The 19,688-nt window shown below is 37.9% G+C and overlaps 1 long non-coding RNA gene across 2 annotated transcripts in view; it reads right to left on the reverse strand.

Moving 5' to 3' along the window:
* LOC147650727 (uncharacterized) overlaps positions 1 to 19,688 on the reverse strand; it is a 105,041-nt gene that overhangs the window by 83,792 nt on the left and 1,561 nt on the right. For both annotated transcript variants that reach the window (XR_015275857.1, XR_015275858.1), the window contains exon 4: positions 18,287 to 18,336. This is a non-coding gene — a long non-coding RNA (uncharacterized LOC147650727). The remainder of the gene's footprint in view (positions 1 to 18,286; positions 18,337 to 19,688) is intronic.

Consider the following 19,688-nt stretch of genomic DNA (forward strand, 5'->3'; position numbering starts at 1 on the left):
TGCTCAAGTATTCACGATACACATCTCACATCTCTAGCAAGAGGGCAGTGCATGGGGTGATCAGGGAGATGAGGGACAGTACCTGACTCAGATCAGTAGCCATAAGGCCATGGCCTTTTTTCTAATTAGCATGATTTCAAAAATAATTTGCCTTCTTGACTATGCCACAGTGCATCAAATGAAGTTGAGCACTAAGAAAGTGGCAGAGTAAACTCATTACTATGTACTCATTCACTGCCAAACTGTTAAAAGAGGTCATTTAAAAGGTCAAGAGTGATACTACACTACATGAGAGCTTTAATCTGAACATATAAAAATTGGCAGCATCTAATTATGAAATCAGAATTAATAGGGAGATAGTTCAGAACAAGAAAATAAGCACAGTACAGTCAGAGAGGAGTCATTAACCAAAACAGTCATTTATCTTGGAACAAGCCAGCCCTATCTTTCTAGTCGTTGTAGAGCACTGTTCATCAGTTTTATAGTGTACCTCACTAGCCATTCACTGCACTGATACCTGGAACTATTCACTACTTTAAGCCTCTGCAACCTAAGTAGGGATAAGGGTGCTAAATACCCCTCTTATGACATTGTGAGGCACCCTACTTTAGGGCAGTACGAACTCACAGCCCAGCTGTCCTAACTTGAGTCTTTAGGCTCCCTCCGTAGCTCACAACAGTCCTTGACAGAATCTGTCAGCAGCTTTTGGTTTGCAAATCAGCTTTTTAGGAGAATTATGGCAGAAGTAAACACCTCATGCTTTCTCTGGTTTTTAAACATAAAAAATAAACCTTCTATTTATAAAACAGACTTACAAATCTCTTGTCCTTTTACACCTTTCCACCGCTCTTTACCGGGAGTGTCCTTAATAAGGCACTACCCAGAGAAAGTAGGAGCTGCCTTTGGTGAACAGGGGCCAGCTGCTTTTCCAGGTGGTTTGTGTTTGAATAGATTACCATTCCTATTGAAAGCTTTTTCAGTGTTAGATTCACATCCTTCCCAGCTGCCTGGTCTCCACTCTGACTTGAAGACAGAAAGGAGAATGCCTATATGCTAAAAAAGTTTACAGCTCACTGAAGGCACGCACATCTAGTAGAAAACAAATTTAAAGTAACACACTCACAAACAAGACAAATCTTGCTCAATCTCTCTTCTTGGTATGTGGTCTTCTCCCCAGAAACACCATGCTTTAGGGAAACAGGGCGTGGGAAGGGAAGGAAGAGTCACATAAGCAAACTCAGGCACCACCACCACCGCCTGAAAAAAACCTTAACTTTATTCCTCCCTGTCCCAGCTGTCAGGAGTTACTGCCTGTCTTAAACATTCCAGCAAAGCAGTGGCCTCTTTGTAAGACTGCCCACTAACCATCACATTGGAATTTCCCATTCCACCAGCAAAGTTGCACTTTGAATCTGACTACCTAGAACAGTTAATCAAACTCCCACTAGGAGCCAAGTACAGGTCCAGAAACTCATGGCGAACTTCAGTGGGGAAATGAAGGAAATTTTTTAAAGCATTAATTTCCCAGCCAGTCACTGTTGGTAAACTTAGCTTTATAGTATCTGCAGCCAAACATACATATATGACTGCAAGCTCACCATTTCCTAAACCACACATTCAATTTAGATTTAATAAGACAGTAATTGCACATTAAGTACTCATTGATTACCTAAAATACATTTATTAAGAAATAACAGCTATGTAACGCATCTCTTAGATACTCACATATCTATTACAAAGCTGTTAAACAGCAATAAATATTTATCTAAAAATTAGCATTCTTAACACAATCACACATAACACAAAATACACATACTCTTAAATCCAAGAGAAATAGACACTGAAGACAATTAAAGCCCCTGTCTAGTTGCCTCAATTCTTCTGAAAAATGCTGTTGTCCCAATGCCTTAAGTTGCAGCACCAAGCCTTTGAATAGCAATCTTCTTGAAAAGATTCAAGAAATTTTCAAGAAGAAATCTCCAGCCTATCAAGAAATCCTTCTTAGAGCTTCATTTACTTAGTGAGAGAACATCACCCTTCACAGCTCTGGCTCAGGGATACAGAGGAGGGCTCTTTATACCACACTTCATCCTTCAGTGCAGACAGGTCCCCAGGAAACTTGTTTCTGTGGGGTCTCAGAATGATAGCTTCAGCTAGAAAAGGCATTTGTGTTATTATTTCTGTATCAGTAAGGAAGGTACACATCTCTGCTGAACAGGTACACACAATGAGATCAGCAAGGGAAGTGACATTCAGTGAAATAAAGAACATTGCAATCCCATGGGATGCACTGCACAGAACTAAAAATAACACTCAGCCATATCTGACCTGGATCAAAGACAAAGAGTTGGCAGGAGTCTGGTGAAAGAAGCCAAAACAAGCACCAAAAGGAAGAGGCTGTGAAAATGGAGAGTGTGGGTCTTAGGGACAAGGGCTCTACACAAACATGAGGCACTGAACAAACACATACAAAATGGGAGCTGCATTTTGAGCAGTTCCTTTAAGCCCAGAGAATTGCCTTTTAGAGAGAAAAAAGCTACTGGAACAAAATGAGGTACATTCTGTCCAGTGGGCACTCTCTGGAATCAGATCTGAAGCACCTATGTAGGGCAGCATAATGAAACTTTATTTCTGCTGCTCACAATTCATCAATTTTCTGGGTAAGTCCAAAACTCCTACAGACTCACTGGCCTCCTGCTGCAGCAATTAACTCACTTTTCCTACTAACTTATTAATTAATTTTAAAAAGCCTTTGCTATTGAGCAATGCATATACATCATTAACATCAGAGAACTCTTTTATTGCATTATTGTTTATTAAAACACAAACTCAGAAAAAGGAAATTGGAAAGAATGAAGGTTATAAAGCAAAAACACCCAGAGATGGGTCTGGAACATAGGCATACTCAGTCATGGAAATTCTGTTTGAAGCTTCACTGTCTGTTTTATTATGGATTCCATAGGCAGCTTCTAATTTAGTGCAGCTGTTAACAGTCCTGCTACATCAAAAATTCCCTCTGCTGAACTTTTGTAGAGGTTTTTTTTTGTTAGACAAGAACCAGTCCTTTCCAATTTCAGTTTCCTAATTATGGCATTGCAGTTCTCATTTGTACTGTAAACCTGATCAGATTTAAAAAAAAAAAGAAAAAAGAAGTAATTTACAAGTGTTGGTAGCACTGTTTTTCCCAGCTACTGCATTTAACCAGTGATACATAAAAGGTGAGCAATAGCTGGTCAGTAACCAGCTTAGCAAATCGTGTCTAAGAATACTGCTGTGAAATGTGTGTTACAGCACCTTCTGTGACAAACCACCGGGTAAAAGCTTTGATCTTCAATTACTAATCAAAGCCTCAATACTAATTTCTTTTAACTGCATACTTTAAGGAAATTAATATAAACAAATACCTCAATTACCAACAAATGAAGAGTAAAAACCTACAAGAAGGATCAAGTCACTAATCGAACATTTTAAGCTATAAATAGTAAACTAAATCTAAATGACTAATAAAAAGACTGTCACTATTAAAACATGTCTGATAAACAAAACAGATTTAGTTTTCTTATTCTATGTTTACAAATAGCCACCTTTCCTTCCAATCATGTCCACAGAGGTATTTCCCTTTTCTTTAACATACTGAGTTTATTGTAGACAACACAATTCATACCTTTTTCCAGCAATCATGGTTCAGGGCCCCTCTGAAGCATTGTTCTGCAAAGTGACATATTGTGACAAATACAATGATAATGGGGAAATATGGAGGTCTGACAAATATTTTACTCCTCATTTCCACTAATGAGAATAAAAACAATGAGAGACACCTATAAAAAAAATTGCAGCAAGCAATTTATTTGGTTGAAGCACAAGCAGTGCTTTTTTTTTCCTTACTCCCCTTTCTCTTACTTTGCTTAGAGCGGGCTTTTCATTTTTTTCTTCATTTTGCTTTATATTGTCAACCAAGAACAGAGTTCCTGAGGAGAAAAACAGGGGGTAAAGAAGACAAATCTGTCTCCTTTGTGTGAGAGCTGTAGGCCAGAGTTATCAACTCCTCTGCTATTCAAGACAGATTTGCATATCCAAGGCCACCCGAGGCAGAGAAGGCATTTGGAGTCTGATTTTTTTTTTTTTTCCACAAGAACACATCAGGGAGCTAAGAAAAATAAGAAAAATAAGGAAACTCCGAAAAAATACAAGTAACTACTGAAAAGAAACCCAACCAAACCACTATAAAACCTTGTGGAGGGGAAAAAAACCTTCTGTTCAAGAATTCATTTCTTGAAAAAAAGACATTTTATACATAATTTGCAAATACCATTTTTAAAGAACCTTCACTGGCAGAACTTGGCACAAGAGCTGCAGATTAGCATCCATGCTGCTTCTGTCTATATCTTAATATGAAACAATTTCTCTGGATTCAGGAATTAAGGAGGATGGAGCAGCCAGTCTGCAAACTGACCAAAAAAAGGTCAGTCGCTTTCCCAGCAGTCTCGTCCCAAACACACAGACACAAAGCCCCAGTGGTGGGTACACGGTGCATCGACACTGTCATTAGTACCTACTCTGGTACTATTGCAGAAATGTCACTGCTAAAAGGGGTGAGGCTCCAGCACAATCCATCCCTAATCACAGGGCTTGTCTTCTTACAGATATAACACTGGAATTAATAGATCTCATGATAGCAATGCAGTGCCTGCGGAAATTACTTTTACAAGTGTTCTCAGGAAAATCACAATTAATACAAATACACTTAAAGTTAACTTTATGTATATCACATACATAGCAGGAATGTGCATGTAATCTACAAGATGCTCTGGAGACTGTGTACACTCAGTACTTCTATTAACCACAACTGCCAGCTAATAGGCTGCTAAACCGTGTTACTCATTGTCACACACACACACACACACACACACACACACACACACGCACACACGCACACACACGCTTGCTTTAGTCCAAGACTGAGCTACCTGTGCACTTCATTTTCCTGCACTTCCTCAGCAAATCCATTTTTAGTGCAAAAAGGCTGCCACCTATAATGGCATAAGAGCACTCTGGCAGATCAGGGTGCTATGAACCTGAGTAAAGACAGCTGAATTCCATTTCTCAATAGACAGCCCAAAGACCCTAAAAACCCCATTCTTGTCTACTGCCCACACTGAACTGTTGTTTAAAAAAATCTTTTTTACTTCCACAGAAGATGATGTGTAATTTGTTCTTGATATAATGAATATTATAAAAAACTGTCTTAGCTAGATCTGAAACACTACCCAACTGCCCAAACCCAAACTATATATGTATATATATTTATACCATGCTACTGAACAGTTCTCAGCAGAAAGTGGTACACAAAGACATTTGTTTCAGCAATTTAAAATCAATGTTCTGAGTCTAAAGCTTTTAACCTGTGATTTGTTTGGACTAAAAAGAATAGTTGTGGATGCAACATTTTCATAAATATTTATCTTTAGTATGACAAATACTTCCTAGAAACCATTGGACCTAGTCATATCCATATTGCACATTAGACAATTCTTATTACATTGATTATTTATTATTTTATTTATGCATATTTTGCAAAGAAAGTGAGGAAAGTTTTGCTGAAGTAAGAATCTGAATTCAATTTGTATTAATTTATCAAATACAAAAATAGAGGTTATTGTAGTGCAAAGAAATATGTGGTTGAGGAACAAAGCAAAACAGACAAAAGTCAGAACAGTAGTCATGTGAGTCAATCTCCTGTTTTGGAACTTTCATGTGTGTGGTTGTCTTAAACCAAATATTTTTGTTTCTTTTTAGGTGTATTTTGAATTATGGGGTTTTATAGAGTAGTGGGAAACATTTTACAAGGGTTTCTCTATAACAGGATTTCTGAAAGAGGGCAACAAAACTATCTCCCACACAAAATCAAGCAGCCCCCCTACAAAGCCTCTCAAAATCACTGATCCACATGGTGCTGAAGTTGAAGAAAAAGAAGAAAGCCACCACCAAATATTCAGAGATCCATTGAAATACAGGTCACAGGTATTCATAGCCTGGCATGTGATTTCCATGCTTTCTCATATGCTAAGAAGTATTAGTAAAAATGTCAATGCCAGCATAAAATGAGAGTTTTGCTGTGTGGGACACTGGCTGGGAGCAAGTAAAGTAGCAGAATTCCCTGTCTAACCTTTCCACTTGCCCATTGCCACAAGGAGTTAAAGGCTGGTAGATACAAAAGAATGAGAAACAGCAGCAAAACAGAGTAGAAACACGGATCAGCTCAAGCTTTTCCTCACCTATTTATACATCACCACATTTCTTCTCATAATGGCCTCTCACATGGCACATTAACTATTAATGTACTACAAAAATGAACCTGTTCCCTCTTAGAAGCTTCCCAGAATTGGTGTGACTGAAGTAAAATTCCTCCCTCGGTGCCCAGACTGGATTCTTCTAATCAATTTCCTGTCTTCAGGATAGCAGTTGCTAAAAGTGAAGAATATGGCCTGTAGCTCCTATAACTAATTGGAGGGCAAGGCAGAAATGAAAATCTGATGGCATTACTTTGCAATCCTACAATCCATTAAGAGAAGCAAAACTAAAATTCATATAATTATCATAACTGTTTTTTAAACCTATGAAATTACTTCAAAGTGAGGAAAGGTCTAAGTTCTATTCTTACTCCATCTGTTTCGTATGCATTATGACTTTCCAGGTATTAAAAGACTCATTTTAAATGGCAGAGAAAAATTATTCAGTAGGGAATCTTGAACAAGAGTATGCAAGTCACACATGAGGTTATTCTGCAGGAAGAGGATAAGCAAAGATCACATATATATAAAACACTTACTCCATGAATACTTAGCATTCTTTAAGGATAAAATTACATCATAGTGCCGGACGGTAAAATTGTGCAAGAGTCACAAGCCACACCCTTGGAAGTACAATGTCACAAACCAGACTGTATTTAAGGACAATTTGGATCAGTTTCAAGTCACTCAGCACTTTCTCTAAAACAAACCAGTTTATGGGTATAATGATGATATCTCACTGCTTGTTCTTCCATTTACAAGGGTCAACTTTCAGAACAGTTGATTCTTTAGCCCAGATCTTATCAATGTACTGCTTTCTTTCCAGAAAATCTGAGCTAGAGAAGAAGCTGCAGGAAAAGGTAGGTCCTGAAAGATTCTGTATGGCAACACCTGCCTTGGTTTACTTTGGTGTCACTGCTGGGGCTTTTCCAGCCAGTGCTTTTCAAGGAATAGAATGATTATTTCACCCTTCCTGGACAGAGGCAACCTGCAATGATTAGGGCAATAATCACTTTTGTGATTATAAGGTAGACATTCAGAAATACTAATTCAAAGCCTTTATGAAACTATAACTGTAGTTCCTTAATCATTTAATGTCCTGAAAAAGCTGTTAGAAAGGTACACTAAAAAGATCATAGATAACAGACAAGGTTAAGTATCATTATAAGTTACTTTAAGGCTGAACTCAGTAGTCAGTTCTTTACCCCATGTTTTCAATACTACAGAGATTTCTTTTGCCAGGGTTGGTCAACTCTCTAATACCTTTTAAATTTCAGTTCCTAAACTAAATACACTAAATACCACCCTCCTCAATGGAAGTCAAGTTATTGGCTGTTGCACAGTAGCAGACATTTTTTCAGCTAATGTAAATCAACATGCTCAGTATACAGATGCTCACACAGACTTACATCTGTCCTGCATTTGGTATAATAATTTATTTGCTATAATACACTTTATATAGAACACTTTCTAGCAGGTGTCCTTAAAAACATTATCTCACATAGATCTGTGAGAAAGAAGTTGGATTGAAAACTGACAAACAGTTGGAGGTTCTGAAATTGAGTCCAAAATACTTTGAGAATTGGTGAAGTGACAGCATTTTCATTTCCATATGCCCCTTTAGCTTATAGAAATGCAGGATTCACTTTGAAAATATAAAGAAAAATATTATATTTGAGCCAATGTAAATACAAAGTCTCCCTATTTCTTCCCATCTCAAATAATTTTTATAAGCATTTGCTCAACAGCAACTAAATGTAGAATTGGGAGAGCTTGAGGAGAATTGAAGAGATATGTAAAATTAAAGTCCTTCAGTTGTAATGTTACTTCAAATATTCAAATGTTCAAAGACAGTAACATAGCACCAGAAAATTAACTTCCTTAAAATTCATGTCTTTTCTAAGCTCAAATGGATTAGCAGCAGATTTGAGGTAATTAATTATAATTACAAGTTTCCTAGGGAAACATGGTATAATAGACTCATTAAATGAAATGTTAGATTTGTTCTGTGTTTGATTCTCAGATTATTTTAGCACAGTGCAACATTAGCCGAAGTTTTTTGGGCCAGACACCTTCACTTAGGCTGAACAGTGGCTCCGTCAATGAATAGCCCCAACTGACTTCAAAGAAAACCCACTTGGGCCCTTTATTAGATATTTTCAGCCTATGAAGGTAAAATTCATTCCTTCTCAGTCAAATACTGTGGTGTCTATTGAATGAGTCAGTGGGAGCTTTTCTCTGGGAAGGACCATTGAATCTGCCTCACAGTTACTTCCTGATACTCTCTTCACTCTTGACAAAAGATTTACCACCTAACCAAATATCTAACTAAATAGCACCTGCACAGTTTTGAAGTAGTCTTTAAAAAGGGCTCAATTATATTTTTAATTTTTCAGCTATCTTCTGTTTGAATCTATTGCTAAGCAGAGGAGTGTTTTACATCTGCCTTTTGTTATGAAGACATAAATGCCATTGAGCTCCTTATGAACTGAATACACAGAAAACTCACGGCAGTCATTACTACATCCAGTACTTAGAGAATTCCACACAGCTATTAATAAAACTCCTCATACAAGCCACACTCTCAGTCTAGACAATGCCAGGAACACGAAAGTTGCCTCTTGATACATGCAAAAGATCCCCTCCTCTTTGTTGCCCTTGTACCATTGTCCTCAGTTTGAAAGGCAAGGGAAACCGATGATGCACTTGCCAAAGAAAGTAGCTGCAAAAAATGAAGAAGTGGCTAATTAAAACAGAAAGGACTATTTATTTGATGGTCTTCTGTGCTCTTGGGAAGTTCTGACGCATAAAAGACAAATTAAACAACGATTCATTTTGTGTCTGTCCTTTGAGAACCATGCCCAGTAAGATTACAGATAGGATAGTGATAGGTCCAGCAGGGATTTCTACCAATTAAGCTTCTACACTCTAGGTGGGTTGAGGTGTTTTGTGAACCATGAGTTATTTTTGCACATTTCATGGGCTGCAGTGGATAGCCACAAAAGGGCTACATTAGGAGCAGTGTTACAGGCTTTGCTCAGAGCTATCGTGTGTTCCCGCAAGTCCAGACCTCTAAGAAGATTTCAGTGAGAAAACTGAGAATGCTTAGTTCTCTAATACTATCAAAAGGTTGATAGGTGTGCTTTTACTTACCCAACCTTTCCATTTCTGCAGTCAAGAGGGAAAAAGAAAAGATTACAAGGTTTAATTAACAACAGATGCAGGCAAGTGATGCCAGGTTTTGTTCCACTGAATATTTACCATTTTCTCCTATATGCCTCCTAGCATCCCAAGAAACTGTAACTCACAGTCTGTTTGTAGCTAACCCAGAACTTTCACATTACCACCTTATTTTCTTAAAAAATCAAAGGCACAGTTTATATCTGTTCTACATGGAAATAACTGTAGTACTTTAGGTATTTATAGCATATGTTTTAGAAAACATCAATTCAAAAAACAATGAAATGAACAAATTTCGGGTGTGTCTCCCAGTATTACAAATATCCTACTTTGCAGAGTGACAGTTTGAAGTTACACAGAGAGGATTCAATAAAGACAGTTTTCCTTTGATAGTTGTACAATTCCACCAGACCACAGCATAAATATCAACTTGTGTATCCACAGACAGTGTGATGTACATCATACAAGTGTGGCACTTATCTTAAATATCACATCCTACCTTTAGAGGACTACTCTCATAAGGCAATCCCTGTACTCTACCTTCCTTTTCCCTTGTGCAGTACAAAGACCTTTGTTTGGCACAGTAACATTTTGGCTTAGGTTTTAAGCATATTTTGAAGATCAGATGCTTTAGAAAAAAGGTAAGCTTCATGCTATTGTAAAAGCACAGAATCTGGTGTTGTAGGCAAGACTGGAATACAGTGCCAAAATGGGAAAGAATAATGGAAGAAAAAAGCAAAGGTGCTTTGATGCAAAGCTTATGCAATATGGAATATACTCTATCAAGAGATCAATGGAAGCAAAAATTTGCAGATCATAGGACAGATTCACACAGTTGCCTTGATTTCAAATGTCTATGAAGAAAGCATGTGTGGAAACAGAGATCTGAAAGTAAAAAGAAAGACTGGATAAAGCCACCCTGCTTGAAACAATCACTTTTTGTTTTTTAATCATAAAATACCATTTCAAAACAAATGACAGAATTTATTATTAAAACTTTGATTTAACCATTCATGTGAATTGCCCAGTCATAATTTATCCTTCTCAGAAAAGCATTTTCAGATAAGAAGCAGAAAAAAATATATAATTAAACAGGATATGTCTAAAATTTTAAATTAAAATTGAAACACTTTCTACCTTTATTTTACCCTTTTTTTAATGCTAACTGAAATCTTAAAAAGCCTCAAGGATGGTTTTCCGGTAAAAATAAGCCAAGACTACTAATTTTCTGTTATCACTTACTTCACACAGGCTATAGAAACATAGACACACCTCATTTTGTTGTCCTAAGGCCAGAAAGGGAACCTGCACATCTGCTTGGATCCATGTTTCACCAACTACCTGAAGAATAAACCTTCTGTCTCAGCACAGAGCTCTTTTATTAAGTTGATACATAAAACTAGGCTTTCCTCCAGTTAAACAACAACAATTTGTTTTAGTTTGATAGGTCTTTCTAAATAATGGTGTCATCAGTAAACATCTGGCTTCTTCCTAGCAGATTAAGCCTCCAATGAGGAAAGTGTGTTTATAATTCTAATTTGAAACACAGCACATTAATATGCTGATTCTCATAATGTTTGCCTTAACCTGTTTGGAGAAATTATGACTACAAATATCTTGTACATAACACCTCTAAACTACCAGCTTGTACAAACACCATGAGAGCGGCTGCAGTCTCACACAGATGATTAGAACCACTTCAGAGGCAATCATGATTAGCGCTTTGGCTTGAAGCCATATTTTACACATAAACAAAGCATCTGTTTCTGAGTTCCTGTCCCAGGCTAATAGACCCACCCCCACTATTACTAATAAGCTCATTCAAGAGAGCCAGATGGCCTATCTGAGACAGCCCCAGCTTCATCCTGAACAAGGCAAATCAGAGACACGGAAGCAGAGCTGGCTCCAAACTGTATTTCCTTGGGATACAGCAGCCAGTAAAACAGGGTATAAACTGGCTCCACTAAAAAAGAATACAAATGCTGGTACCATCCATTATTTAGAATTGGTGGGAGGCCAACATCTGCCCCTCCAGAAGATCCTTTCATGTAGGTACGGTGAAGGAAGATGAAAAGTACAGCACACTTCTGCAGGAGTCGATGTAGTGCAACGCTCACCGTCCCCATCCCTTGTGGGGTTTTTTGCAGACTTTGCAAATCCCTGCCTGCAGCCAGGCATTCCTGCTCAACTGTCTTTGCTGTACATTGTGTGTACTTGACAATTGGGTGGTTTTACATATTTAATAAAGTGTCATGTTTAATTAGTAGAACTGGACTCTAAAAAGGAGCTTGTGCTCCTTGCAGCAACACAAAGTATTGAGAACCAAACACAGCACCACTTGGCTCATCCAGTTCTAAGATCTCTGTTTTTAACCTCTGATCTAAGTCTTCATTTAACTAGTTCAGTTTATAAGTAGATTACAGTCAAGATGCTCCACAAGTCAAGGAGTTGATTCTGCAAGGAAACCCATAATTGACCTAGCCTAGGAACACTCCTTGTGTTTTATTCCAAAGCAAAGAGATAGGCCACAGTTAGTGACAGGGAGAGATGGCCATTTAGGTCACCTGCCCCAGCCAAGCAAGTGTATAAAGAGAACCTAATTTCCCCTCTTCCACTACGACACACAGAGTACTTTTTTCTACCGTGCTGACAACTGAATTTCAGCAGAGTGTGTGTCTGCATGAACTATCAAAGACAATTTACTATACCAGGAGCAAATGAACTTCACTCTAAGAGCAGCAGCAGGTCACATCACCCCTGCAAATGTAAGGAAGTTTTGGAGAGATGAAGTCCTTTCAGAACAGCACGGCCACAGTGAGCATCCTTCTTGTGTGCTACTATCCTGAAGCTACAGACAAAAAAATCCTTTACTTCTGTCTCACGGGGATACCAGCAGAGTTGCAAAGATATAAACCTCCCCAAACGCAGCTCTCCTCCCCCTCCCCTCACCATCAGAGACACAAAAGTGAACCACACTGTGAGAGGAAAAAACCTTCATGGAAATGTGCTGAAACAATTGAGGCCTGTCACTCCTCTTCATTAAAGGCAGGTTCCATGGTAGTTACTGAAGCTCTGTGGGATCTCTTGGGATAAAAGCCAGAATAAAAAATGTGTAAAGTATTGTTCTTCATGTCTTTTTGCCATGCTGCCAGTCTTGTGAGCTATGCACAAAGGGCATTCCTTGAATTAAAGGAAAGCTCTGAAGAAGTCACATTTCAGTGCCCAGGTCAGATGTGATCCCAACTCTGTGCCAATGCCCACACCAGCAGCTGAGAACTCAGCCTGATTTTCCTCAAGGGCACAAAAGATTTAGTCAAAGGTGCATAATCACAATTGTCCTTCTACTGCAAGGATATAAGCTGTTTTTTCTTCAAGTGATTATTACAGTGCAGGTAACAGGGGTATGAGATTTGAATATAAAAATGCATATCTAGAAATGTAAGAATGCACTGCCTTATGCATATGGAAAGAATGACATGTATGTTCCAGGTTTTCTCTCTTGTTTTGAATTGCACTACACCAGTCATTTTGTAGGAGTAGAAAGGGGTGGTGTTACTGTTTTTCTCACTGAGGGATAGAGAGAAGGGCTAAGTAGAATAAAGGAGAGAGGAAAAGTGATCAGAAGCAAAACCAAACCCCTTGTTCCAAGAGGAAAAACAAGTACACGGTTCTCACAAGCTTCATGTAATTAATAAAATGCACAGCAGTGATACCAAGCACTGTCCGCAGCCGGCATTACTGAGACCAGTATTCTCTTACAGGCTGTACCAAATAAATTATTCTAAATAAATCTTGGGGATTAATTCTACCCTCTGAGAAAGGGTAACAGGTTTCCTGGTTTAACAGGACAATTGGGAATGAAGTCTTAATCGAGCAAAATATCATGTGTCCAGAGCAGCCCATTCCAAGGGACACTAATGGAATTGGCAAAGTTTTTACAGGAATTCACATCTGCAAGCCAACCTCAGTCTGCTACCTATGGGGGAAAAGAAAAAAAAGAAAGCCCTTTGTAATTTTGACAGACTATGATGTTCTCTGTATCACATCTGGACAATTTCACTCTGACAAAGAGGTTTTCCTCCTCTGCCACAGCACCCTGCTCTACCAAAGAGAATTCCCCCATGGTGCCACTTGGTCTTTGCTTCCTCTAACACTGATCACGAGATCTTATCAATTTTATCACAGCATAGGGATTTTCAATCTAATAAAAAATCTCAATGTGTTGCCATTTTTCAGAGAAGCCTTCTGATGTTATTTCCACTATTAATCTATTTGAGTAAGAGCACACCAGACATATCGGGAAACAGTGTGAAACATGCACTATTACTCCTTTTAAGCTGAAGACTTTGAGATCTCTTTGCTTATTACTCCCCACCAAATGGTAATGCACAATTTATTTAATGCCTACTCTGTGTGTGCTGAATTAGTTCACAACGCTGCTGAGTGTCCCTTGTGAGCATGTGCTCCATTTGCACATGTCAAGCATCCTGGTCTATTTAGTCCTATCCCAACTGCTTAATGTCTGAAACAGAAGCATCCACTACATTCTGCTTGATCTAAACAGATAATTTAATACCCTTGGACAATAGGGACCTGGTGTTTTGGTAAGCTCCCATGGGCTTAACTATCACAAAGAAGAGATTGTTGAATACACACACACACAAGAGATAGGAGGCAGATCTTTATGACCCACTGATTATTCTGTCAGTAAGTAGCAGCATAAATCTAACTCCCGACCTAGCAAAATACTATTTTACTTCCTTTTACTCTATATTTTATCTTTTATAGCCAATAAAATACTAAACATTACAAAAGGTTATGTTCTCACCAATATTTTCACTAAATGACAATAAATTCATAGCTGAGCCAAGCAGAGGTTTCAGCAGCAGCTATCCTGACTTTGCTGTACACTCTTCCTGCAATTCCCTCTGAATACTCTGGTGCCACTAATACTGAGAAAGCCCATCTGGAAAATCTAACACTGAATTTGAATCAGTGTAATGACCCTCTTAATGATTTAATGGCAAATCTATACACTAATACAAAGCTGAGCTCTTTTCCTATGATCTGGTGTAGTATTTACCATGGAAAGAAAATTCCTTCCTTAACCTTGCCATTTTAAACATTCCCAAATATAAGTATCAGTTTTAAATATCCCAAAATCAGTATCAGCCTTCTTAACTGATCTCCCTGAGCTTTAGATCATGGCTCTAGGCTTGTTCTCATTTTTCACTCCGTGAGTTAAGAGTAGAAAATTAAAAGAATTGTAGATTAAAAAAAAAGAGAAAGGAAAAAAGAGAAGAGATGAAGGTAGTTCATAAGGATCAGCAAGGGAGCAAACTACAGCTTTAATCTGCCCTCAAAGCAAAGCACTCCATTTACCTGGACTATACGTGTACAAAAGCCAGGTAGATTGGAAAACAGATCTGAAAGATTGATACACATTTTATGGTCCATTGATCTGGGAGATAACAGCAGAGCATGCAGTTGTTTAGAAACAGATACAGAAAAAAAACCACCCAGGACCACCAATGACAGAAGACCCACTGCGTATTGGCCAAAGAGCATTGGAATGACAGACGGGACAGTTCTCCTATCATGACACAAGACTTCCCCAAGTATTTCAGCCCAACAGGTTCACTCATACACCAGCTGCTTCGTTTATTCCACAGAACATTGGATATTGAACTGCGCATTCTCATCTTGGCTGCCTCATCCCAAGTTTTCAGACTCACTCTTGCCCTAGTGCAAGGTAGGACCAAGACTTGCAGCTTGGACAGCTGTGAAAGTACTTGTCCACCTAGGGAAATAACTCAGATATACAGGCTATGAAAATTGGATCAAAGCTTCAAAACACATTTCCCAGGCAGCATTAGAGCTGAAACATAATCATTAATGTTAATCAGTCCTGAAGAACTGAACTTGGGAACTGAAAACACTTAATGAAAACAGCTCATCAACTGCTGTAATAGGTTTGCTGTATCAGGAATTACTTAAAAATATAGGTTTGGGGGATTTTTAGTTTAAAAAGAAGAAATTAATCTCTAATTTAAAAGGAAAACTGAGAAACTGAGATAAACTAAATGACTTGGATAATGTCATATAATAGATGAGGAGACAAAAGGGAACAGCATTCAGATAATTCTGTACCACAGAGTACTTATTTTATTTTAATCAGTGAGTCCAAACTGCTGCCAGAGTAATTAAACAGAGGACAGTATACCTTGGTAATACTGTTTCAAAACATGCACTCATGCCTACACATGAAAAATGTAGCAAATGATAACTAGAAGCTTGTTTGGGGGGAAGAAGAGGACAGCTATACTTCTAAAACACATAAACTTCCGTATTAATCCTGAATCAAGAGCACTTTCACAATCAATTAATTCTATTTATGATTGGTGGCAACTTCTTCCAGTTATGATTTTTACTAAAACAATGAGATTTTCTGATGACATGAGAATATGTGATAACAAAGATTAAGCTAAGAGGCAAAGAAAACTGGGATCAAAAAGCCAGGATGTCTGCAAGCCCAGTATCTGCCCTGCTTAGGAGAAACTCTGAACATGGTCACTGGGACACTGTCCTGGCTAAAGGGCCTGCAGCACTCCAGAATCTGATAAATGCCTGATGTTAGGAGGCACTCACACAGCAGGAGACTCAGACACTGAAAGGTGTTTAGATGCCTAATTCCCACTGCTGAAAATGACAGGTGTGGATCTTCCAGGACATTGGAGTGCTTAATGCCTTATATAAACTGCAGACACAGACCTGAATTTACAGCTGACTCAAGGCTCCAGCTGAGCATTCTACTCACTCAGGGAGGCCTTTACCAGACACATCACACCAGGACCCCAGTGTTCCTTTCCCATCTCAGCTTTTCCTTCCATAAATTGCACACCATACCCCCTTCTTTTATTTTCTTTCTAATATTTAAGCAGAAAAGATCAATCTGTGTAAGTAAATTATCTGCTACTTACTCAACTTCCTGTCCTTCTAAAATACAGTTCTTACACACAGAGCCTAGAGAATCAGTTCTGCAGCATATTCATCCAACATCAGGGTGTTTTCTGAGCTATGACCACCACTAATCCAAAACACCTGCCACACAATTGCTCAAAACAAAAGAGAGAGAGAGGCAGATTGCAAATTTATTTCCTGTGTTCTCTTCTATTAAGTCAGAGCTCCACTCATATCACACGGTCTGAATTTTTTGTTGGTTCATCACTTACCTTACTGGAGTTCATTATTTTCAGCCTTGTGGCTTCTACTCTGTTCCAATTCCTTGTTTTAAAACACTGCATTAGCATTAGCACCAATTACAGATACAGCAGTTTATTTCTGAAATAACTGCACTTCTGATTTCTCTTCACAGTCCTGTCTCCATGTCTGTGGCAGGAAATGGTGGCGAGAGAAATAACTTAAAAAGTCACATCCAATCTTATTAGTTTATTTTTATTTTCTTCTACATGGCACTCTCAGACTAATACAGCTCATGTCCAGGCAGGTTTTGAAACAGCAGGATATCTAAGCCTGTTTTCTCAAAGTAAAATAAAACAGACCAAGACAGAAGAGGAACAGAAAAAGAAGAAAATTGCCCCATCTACCCACATCAAACATGTACCATGTGAGAGCTGAAAGCAACCAGAAAATAAAAAGCAGTTTTGTTTTGTTTTTTTGAGTGTGGAGGACAAAAAATTGGACTGGGAAAGGATTTAAATCACCTGTTATTAATGTATTTGTTGTACAATGCCAACTGTTGCTTTAGTGATGTATTTAAGCACATCATTGTTCATATATTTGTAATAACTTAATTTCTATACCTTCTCACAAACAAAATACAATTTTCTATATATATTCACAGAAAGCCTAAAAAATAATAGTAATTTAATATTTTTTGCAAAATGTTAAGAAAAATATTTTCCCATAATACTTATCTGTCTTTAGTGCTTCACAGATATAAAATACTTTAGTATTTGTTTTAAAATCAAATTGTATGAAAGCTACTTTAAATAAAACTTTCTCTTTCATAGAATGTAATTGCAAAATATTTGATAAGTTCAACATTTAATAAGATGCCTATTTTGAATCAGGTTTGAATTCATCCTGATTTTAGTACAGGAGTGATTAAATATATTCAATGAGTATTCAATAATAATATTAAAAGCAGATTTTCAGATAAGTTCTGTGTATGCTTAGAAATAGCCTTCATAAGCCTTACATTTTATTTTTATCTTACAAGTAAAACAATAAGTCAGTATAAACCAGCCAGCTAAGGACACCTGGCAGAGGAGAATATTGGCCACATTCCTTAGCTATTAAATTAGGAATCACAGCAATAGCCTGTGTTCCAATCAACCTTCTTAAAATAGCTACATACAGTGTTGATTGGTTTGGGTTTGTTGTGGGGTTTTTTTGTGGTGGTTTTTGTTTGGTTTTTTTTTGTGTTCAGCATTAAATAGGACCTTAAATAAGCAATACTCAAAAGAAGTTTAATGAAAATCTTTTCTTAATCCTAAAAATGCACAGGATGAAAACAGTCACCTCACATAACTGAACAAATTGTTTCTGTATAAATATTTTAAAAACATTTCCCATTGTAAACCGATCAGTAAAAGTGAGAGGAAAGGAGGGTTAATACACATTAATAAATTGAAATATTTCCTTTAGAAAACTACTTTCATAACACATATATTTTGTTATTAGCAAAGACAATGAAAATATAATGAGTGTGCAATGCCCACAATTTTTATATTATGAACATAGCAAAAAAAGAAGGGGTTGTGTTTAATTTTCTACAGAAAATAACAATGTACCTGGATCGAAGTCAGGAAGCAGCAGATAATTTCAAGATCAAAACCCCTTCCTTTAAAGAAAAGAAAAATCCTTTACACTTATTGTCACTATTAACACACTCTTTAAAAACAGTCTTAGTAGAAAATGTCTCCGTTACGGAAATTCACAACATGATTAGAATTTAAGAAATCGTTTCATTTGCCTATGCCTTAAAGAGAGCAATTATTAAAATTGGTGAAGTATTTCAGAGAAGAGAGCAGGAAAAAATACTGGAAGATGAAACTGAATTTTTGACACGAAGGCTTAGAGTCAGGGAATGTAAATGTTTGGAGAGAGCAGAGTTCATATGTAGAGAGAGAGATTGCGATTCTCGGTGTTGTTTTGTTTGGCCGTGGGAACAGCCTGGCGCTTTCTCCGAGCTCCCTCTCGTGAGCGGCCGCTGCCAGTGCACCCAGAGCGGCCCCGCAGCGCTCGGGGAGCCGCGGCTCCGCAACGAGTTAGTTCTTAGCCCCAAAGGACCTTGCAAATAGAAACGTCTGCTGTCAAACGTGTCACCCAAATACGGCTCTTTCTCTAGAATGGACAAGATAGAAACAAAGAAACGCCGGACACTCGATCCCGAACCTACACCCTAACTCTGCTGCTCTAGGTGGTGCTTCTGAGGAAGAAGCATCTTCCTCTGTCCTCAACTGCAGTGGGAAAAAAGCTACACTTGAGGAACAATCCCCATAAACAGTCAGAGCAGTGTTCAGAGAACAAACATTACCCATTGAGAAATCAAATTATAGACAGCATTGTAATATTAAGAAGGTTTTTTAACAGCAAGGAGTCAAAGCTTTCATCTTGCAAGGAACCTTTTACCAGAATGTCAATGTTGTCTTCAGTTTTGGCTGAACTACATTTGAATTTAATTAAACCATTCTACATCTGATTCTCACTTGTAAAACATCTTGCATGACTCCTCATCAATGCACATTACTAATAAACTGTTTGTTTATAAGATGTTTAGGTGCTGTGCAAATGAAGGCAGGAATTGCTGAAAGGAACATGGCTTAGTACAAGCATGACAACTATTCTTTAGTGATGTTTTCTTACTCTGAATTGGACTGTTTAGATTCTGACCTAGAAAAAATCCTCTGAAATATAAATATGGGAATTCTGAAAGGAAAAGTAAAGTCTCCCTTATACACAGGACAAGGAACCATCTCTCTGTGTTAGAAACATTACTACTTAGTAAATTTAAGTTATACTGGCCCAACAGTACAGTTCTCTAGCTCTATATTCCAGTGTCTGTATTAAACAGTAGGTCTGGTAAGAAACACATCCAATTAAATCCTATTGCTGCTATTTGCTGTGCAATTTGGGGTAGTTAAAGAAACAGTGCCAATGAAGTGTAAAACTTCTGGTTATTGTCTGTGCTAT

The sequence above is a fragment of the Cyanistes caeruleus genome, chromosome 13 (genome assembly GCF_971803275.1).
Source record: "Cyanistes caeruleus chromosome 13, bCyaCae1.hap1.1, whole genome shotgun sequence".
Lineage (NCBI taxonomy): Eukaryota > Metazoa > Chordata > Aves > Passeriformes > Paridae > Cyanistes > Cyanistes caeruleus.